The sequence below is a fragment of the Terrapene carolina genome, unplaced genomic scaffold (genome assembly GCF_002925995.2).
Source record: "Terrapene carolina triunguis isolate 2854851 unplaced genomic scaffold, T_m_triunguis-2.0 Scaffold227, whole genome shotgun sequence".
Taxonomy (NCBI): domain Eukaryota; kingdom Metazoa; phylum Chordata; order Testudines; family Emydidae; genus Terrapene; species Terrapene triunguis.
The window spans coordinates 3578407-3585987 of NW_020664578.1; positions in this window are offsets into that span (position 1 = coordinate 3578407).

A 7581-nucleotide genomic window follows, 5' to 3' on the forward strand; every position below is an offset into this window, starting at 1 on the left:
GTCATACTGTAAAATCTGCACCTGTTCTTTGAACAGCACGGAAGCTGTGAACAATACATGTCAAAAGAAATTTGAAAACACTGAAAAACAAATATATATATTTTTTTTCTAAAAGAATGCAAGAAAAAGCTTAAATTCAGGGTAGATCGTTTTGACACGTTTATGATCTGTTTACATATTTTATACAACTTGATCAAAGTGCCGTATATTCTCTCACCATAGAAATAAAATGTGTAGTTCCAAAAGGAAAAATTGTTATATGATTCCCAACCTTCTCCAGCAGCATTTCCTGGCGGGACATGGGGAAAGCAATACATTAGTGCAATACAAATACAAGTGCAATACGTTTCCAGGCAGGGGGGAGGAGAGGGGGAAGCAGTACATTAGTGCAAAAAGCAATACAAACCTGTCTTCATACATCCTGAGAACTGAGATTCTCATAGGGTCAGATTGTGAACGCCTCACTCCCACTGGTGAACAGCTACTCACATGAATATTGACATTGATTTATTGGGATTTCTTGTGCCGGCAATTGCTCCCTAGTGGGAGTAAGGAGGTCACAGAATGGCCCATAATTAGCTTTGAGAACCTTGGATGAAAGGCATCATATTACAAAATGATTGAGAATTGTGTGTGAGAACTCCTATTTTCCTGTAAAGGTATGTATTTGGAGCTATTGAGCCATGCTGGGCAATGATCACATATCCAATGCTGAAGTTTTTTGTACTCTTCTATGGGTCAGTGTAGCGGGGTGGTCACCCGCTCCTGGCCTGAAAGTCCTTGGAGAGGGCTGGGGCTGGGAGCCTTAGGCTGGGCTGATTGGGAGGCAGCCTCAGCTGTGGCCATGCCCCAAACAGACTCAGCTGGCCCCATAAAAGATAGGGAAGCCAGGGGCAGACACACAGTCTTCTCTAGCTGTAGAGGGAGCTAGGCCTGGCTGCAGGGAGCTAGAGAAGGTACCTGGAGTGGAGCAGGGCTGGGGGAAGGCCAAGGGAGCTCCAGCCTGGAAACCCCCCCAGGCTGTGGCCTAGTAGAAGGCCAAACAGGTACTGAGGTTGCAGGGGACAGCCCAAGGCTAGGTGGAGGCAGAAAAACCCAACCTTGCTTGTAATGAGTGGCTTATATTACAGTATGCCCCAGGGAACGGGGGCTAGTTGGTGACTGGCAGTAACCTGACTGAGGCAAGGTGGGGATAGGAGAGTGGGGGTTCCCTGGGGAGGGGAGACCCTGAGAGTGAGGGGTTACTGCCAGGGGCAGCACCCCAGATAACAGGGCATCGGAGTCCAGGGACGTGGGGCCTAGCGGCAGTGGGGCGCTCCAAGGCTGGAAATGAGCTAATTCCCAAGACACCAGCAGGAGGCGCTGCAGGGGTGAGTCCCACGTCGCTACAGTCAGTATGTTTAACATGGATATCAATTTCTCTGATCTGTCTATGAATTTTAAAAAATTCTCCCATTACCTTAGTATCTAGACACCATAAACTGGATTTTGAATAATATTACTGCTTTCTCTTAAAGATCGAGCCCTCTCCACTTCCTTTATCTCAAGCTTCTTAAAATGAGATTACGCTTCTGATTGGAATAAGCTTTCTAAATGCCTAGCCTTACTGAAATTGTACAGTTTTAAAGACTCAAGAAAGGGGAAATGGCTAAATATCAGTCAAACTCAGACTTTTGAAAAGTTAGTTAAACTCCTTTTCAGGCGGTAATATTGCAAGGCAGTTGGATTTTGGGGAAAGGCCCATTTGTGCAAACAGTTACTGCCATGCATAGGCATGCTCCCATGTGTAGATCCCAACCTGGCCTTTTAATGATCAGGGTTGGGGTGTGGTTCAGTGTCTTGGGTCAGTATTTTTTTCTCTTCACCCCCCAATGGTTGTTCATTGTTCTGTGAGGGAGTTATCAATTTACCTACCAGATAAATTGATTTCTGCATGTTTGTAAAGACCTTTGGCATGAGAGTTATTGGTGTTTAGCCATGCCTCTTGTATCTGTCATGATAGTCCTGCTATTTCATTTCATTGGGGTTTAGGTCTAGTGTTCTGTTACTCATTAGGCAAATGCACATGCTATCAAGACAGGAAATAGAAGAACATCACCTTGAGTTTGATTCCCATATTGACTTTACCTTTATTACACTATTTGGGATAAGATTATTAATTGCTTACATATTTATTATGTGATTCTGATGAGAGGTGGACTGGCATCCCACATTTTGACACCCTCACACTTTAGAGGGGTTTGAAATCCGTGCTTGAATTTTTTCAATCAGAGTCTATATAGCAGCTGACCTAGAAGCCCAAATCTAAATAAACCTAGTCTGTAAAGATGCTTGAAAATTGGACCCAAACTCAGATCTAGATTTCTCTGTGAGCCAACTTGTAACCCTGTGTTTCCAAAGCATCCCAGAACTTGGGAGGAAGCTTGGAATCCCCAGAACTGAACCTGCATCTGAATTGTGTAGCTTGCACCCATCTCCAATTCAAATGTAAATAAAGCCCTAAATAATTGTTCAGTCTTTAAAAATGTGCTGTCCTTTTTTGCTTTTATAGTATAAACTTTAACCTCTGCTCCTAGTTACAAATTCTTCCATGTCTTAAACTTGCTTTAGCAGCCTCTCTTCAAAAGCATTGTTCCGATCCAATCCCTTTAAAAATATTATATTGGAACTATGGATATCGCCTTGTAATTGTGGCACAAATAAGTGTATTTGTTATTTATTAATTGGCTGATGAAGGGTAAGGAAATGAGAAAAGAACTTGTAATTTGTATCTGGAAATCCCCAGCAAGTGAGGATCTGACATCAGTGCTTATAACAGCTTCTTTGGCATTTTCTTCAGCAGAGTCAAAAGTAAATAAATTTAAAAACAGGAAGTTGAAAGTATGCAATTAAAACAATTGTAAAGCTAAAAGAAAAATGAAAATTACATTTTAAGACCTTTTTCTTTTTTGTGTGTGTATCAAATACAATTAAAAACATACCAAAAGCGACTGAATTGTATAGGTGAAGCAAAGTTAGTTTAATATTTTGTGTTGTGGGGAAAAAATACTGAAAATGATAAAGGTGTTTCTGTAACAGAAGGATCATAAAATGCCTAATGGAGTTCACCAACAGACTTTTATACAAATCTATTAATAGTTGTGCCCATCATTGCAAAGCAAAAACCTCTGGGTTGAAATGTGGCAGGTGTTTAACAGCACTGCCATCAAACAGATTAGGAAGAAAAGAATGCTTTTCCTATTAGAAACTGCTAGAGGACTTTAGGAAGACAGAATGTAATTATCTAAGGTGGAGCTTGGCCAGAACCCCTGGGTTAACAACAACCCCACTCTTACAAAAAGGCTTCACAAGATCTTTAGTGAATCAAGTTTACAGGACATTGGCTTTGCATTTCATTTGAAAGGTGGCAGGCCCTGCAGCACAATGCCATCTATCGCCAACATAGGGCTTTGGTGCTGTGCTGATCTACAAGAGGACCTGATGCCTACTTACTTTCTGAAACTGCTGCTGACACTTTAGCTTGAAGGGCTCCCATCAAGAATTGCACCAGCCAGCCTGACCCTGCTTAAAATGAGCAATCTAAGGGATCCTAGCACGTGGCAGTTTGACTGCTGCGGTAGATTTTTCCACTTTCTAAATTTCCTTTCAGTTTGGAAAGGTTTTGTTCCATTTCACATTCAGGTAATAGAGGAGAGTAGTGCCTCCCAAGCAGCATCTATTGTGCTTCATCCTTCAGAAGCAAACCATTGGCTAGTCAGTCTTCCCCTCCTCCTGTGTGTCAGAGCACCCTTCTGAAGACACTGCATGTGTCTTTTGGGGCACCTAGTAAGACCACATGCATCACGCCTGTGCTAACCCTACTCTGGTTTTAAGATCCAAATTGCCTCCCTTGCTTTTAAAATACTCTACAAATCATTCCAGTCTCTCTTACATACTTTGTTGCTCCCTGTTGTCCTCCTTGCTCATCTAACAATGGTCTCCTTCTTACCTTTCCTCACGGTGGTGCAAGAGCCGCCTTCTCTGGATCATAAGGCTTTCTGCATCTCTTCCTCAGCCACCCTACAGCTTGCTTCAGATACCCACTGAAAACCTCTCATCTGCCTTTCCTGTGCCTCTTCATGTCTCTGTCTCCACTATTATTTAACTATATTATATGCAGCTATTCTGTAAAGTATTTTAGGATACAATTTTACATGGAAAGGATGGTATAATGTAAAACTGTACCCTGTAAGCTTACATCCATTGCACTTTACTCAGGTGGTTTTTGATCCCTGTCTTTCACTTATTTATTCACCTTTCCCTCTCCTTCATTTGTTATGCTAATCACATGGCCAAATCAAAATAAGAGTCCAAACAAATGATTGCTAACTGCTGAAGAAACAACATTCTTTTATAAGCACCTGGTAGGTACGATTTCTTGATCAGTACAGTTAACAGCATCACTTAATTAACTGCAATCTACAGAAAAGTAAAAGTAAAATATTTACCCAGTAAAGTCTGGAAAACCATGGCTGCTGTTAGTAAAAAGGCCATTCTGTCACAGCTGGTTCAGCCCACTGACTGCTTCTTATCCTTGTCCTATCCTGTAATTTTTTGAGGAACCAATGCAGGTGCTTGGTGTATAACAGGAAATGACACTGCTCTAAGGGTTGGAACAGTGTATTATGAGAAAAGGCAGGACAGTCTTGCCCAAGTTGTTTTTCCCCCCAGAAGATTGCCTACAGCCATACACTGTTCTGCAAACTGAGCTGCAGCTCTTCCTGTTAAAATGCGTTAACTACAAGTGGAAACAGAGGGAAAATCCAGTGAACAGTGCCGGGAAGGGCACTGCTGGAAGCTTTTAATTTAGGAAGAAGGTTTCCAAATGAAGACAGGCATTGATTGCCAGCTTCATGGCCTTTAACAACAATGCCAACTTTGTTTGGCAAGAGACAAATTGTTAGAGGTCAGGAAGTCAGCTAGCAAAAGTGAAAAAGTTATGCAGGGCCATCCTTACCCGTACACAGCTGCGTAGGGCACCAGGAAACGTGGGGCACCAAATTTCCTGGTGCCCTGCGCAGCTGCGAGCTGCTCCAGCTCTTCCCCAGGGCCCCCGCCTCTTCCTGCCCCGTCCCCACTCCCCTGAGGACTCCAGAAGCGGCCGGGCCTGCACTCACCAGTAAGTAGAGCGACCCAACCCCAGCCTGCTCTGGTCCCCTGCTTCCAACCCGCGCTGCCGGGGCCTCCCCCCAAGCCGGGGAGCCAGGGGAGCAGAGCAGGCTGGGGCCAAGTCACTCCATTTCCCGCAGGAAGTGGCCAGCCCCTCCCCACTTCCCCTCATGGGGGGGCTGCATCAGGCACCAAAATAGCTAGGGATAGCCCTGAAGTTATGAAAAGAACAATTTTAAACAAGAAAGAAGGTGTGAAAAGCCTTCTTTAGGCAACGTTTTACTTTCAGAACATTGAGAGAAGGCAACCACAGAGGAAAGAAACTGGAGAAAATATCCCTTCTACAACTCTGGGAACCACGTATTCCTAATAAGACAAAGTCAGTGTCACTAGGTAACTTACCGTTTAGTAAGCAGTCCTACAACAGATTCTCCAATGTTTACATTTTTTTGATCTTCACGAGTGACCTTGACTTTTTCCATCAAATACATTTTTAAGTACACCCTGTAGAAACAATTATGAATGCAGTCCCTGCCACAAAGAGTATAAATGTAATGCCACGTAACAAGTCAGAGGCATGAACAGACAGAAAAAGGGGGTGGAAGGAGAGAGAAAGGATCAGGGGGTTGAGGATGAGTTCATGAGATTGCCGAAGTCCATCAGGTGTGGACCTGTCTCCAGGGCTGTGTTCCAACTTCTGGGTTTTGTTTTTGGTTTCTCACGTTCCCTGTCCCCTCATTTCTCATAGATGAAGGAGATATGAGAAACAGCTGTGCAGAGGTCATTCTATGCACAAGGAGCTGCAGGGAAGAAGGCTCTGAGATGTGCATAAGAGAAGACAAAATGGGTATTGAGGCTGGTGGAGTAAGAGGGCGGGTGTCGGTATTTCCTCTAATTTTGTTATGTGCACCAATATGGAGGTGATGTGTGCCATGGCAGGTCCGTGCTGGGGGAGAGGCATCTCTCCCCGCCACAGCCCTGAGCCCCTGCACGTGGCTTAATAGGCAGCTGCGCGGCCACGCAGCTTAGAGGGAACTTAGGTGGGTGTGTGGGTGTAGAATGAGGAATGCAAAAAGAAATGAGGTCAGAGATGTCAGAAGGGTGCTGCATGATGTGTTTCTTTTTTTTTCTTTCTCCTTTTGCTGTTGCCACCAGGTAAGCACTGGGGCTAGAAAAGCTAGCCTTTTAAACTAATAATTACCATATGCATAGAACCTTGCACAATCCAAATGGCTCCCAAAGCATTCTACAAACTTCAGCTCAGACACAGTTCACACAGGGATAACTTAAACTGCTGTCGTTCTACCCTAATGGTGGATTAACAGTCTGCCACAACATGAAACCTCTGTTTAAGGAGGGGACGTGAATACTCACTGAACCATATATAAATTAAAAAAAAAAATCAGAAACAAAAGAACCCTCCCCCTAGCAGGGTTTTGACCCTGTAAAGGGAGAAGTACCAGAAACTCTGGGAGGTCCACTTGGGAATTTGCTATTGCTAGTGATTTTTATGTGGAAGATGCTTAGGTGGTACAGTGATCAGTGGCAGTTTAAAAACCTGATATAGATAGAATGGAATACTGCTATATGCAGTTGAACTGTAAAGGGAGGGATGATCTAGGTAGGCAGAATTCAATGTTTCCTTGTTGGAATTAGGCCAGCATAACAAGGTTAACACACTATGTTTTGCAAAGAATTCTATGGTATTAAGGACCACAAGGGTCTCAGGACCTTAGTTTTACATGTCTAAAAGACAGTGCCTCCTTACACGGTGCTGGGGTGTTAATGAAGTACTGAATCAGGGAAGAGTGTCACTTCTTCCATCAACCTGTTTTCTCCTTGGAGGTCCTCCATTCAGGTACCCTGCTTTGCTTGCGACCTCTGAGAGAATTACAGCTTGTGGCTGCAGATTTAATATGTTACTTCTGGTTTCATTTTTAAAAGACGTCTGGAATTCAAACCCGCTTCTGTTTCCTTGGGTTTAGTTTCTTGGCTTTGTAGGGCTTGTCTAAAACAATGGGTGCTAGAGTAGCCCAGCTCCACAGCGGTGTAGCTATGCCACTCTAGAGCTGTGTGACGTTCCCCTGGTGTTATCCGGACTGGTGATCTGCTAGGTCACTCCAATCCTTGACTCTGGGAGCCAGCCTTACCCTGCTCTGCTCTGAGAACCCCCACTCCTGGGCTGTTCACACACAGCCTCTGGCATGTAAGCTGCTCCTTGCATCGTGTAACCGAATGACACTAGCCAATATCTCCGGTCCCAGACACAACCCTAGGAATCTCCATCTTGCAGTGTCCAGTTATGCCCGCTGGACACTGCAAGCTTATATGAATTCGTCAATTTAACAAAGAAATTGATATGTACAGCCTTGTTATCCCAAGGGGAGTCTGACATGCTTCAAACCAAACACACTGCTTCAGGTAGAATAAACA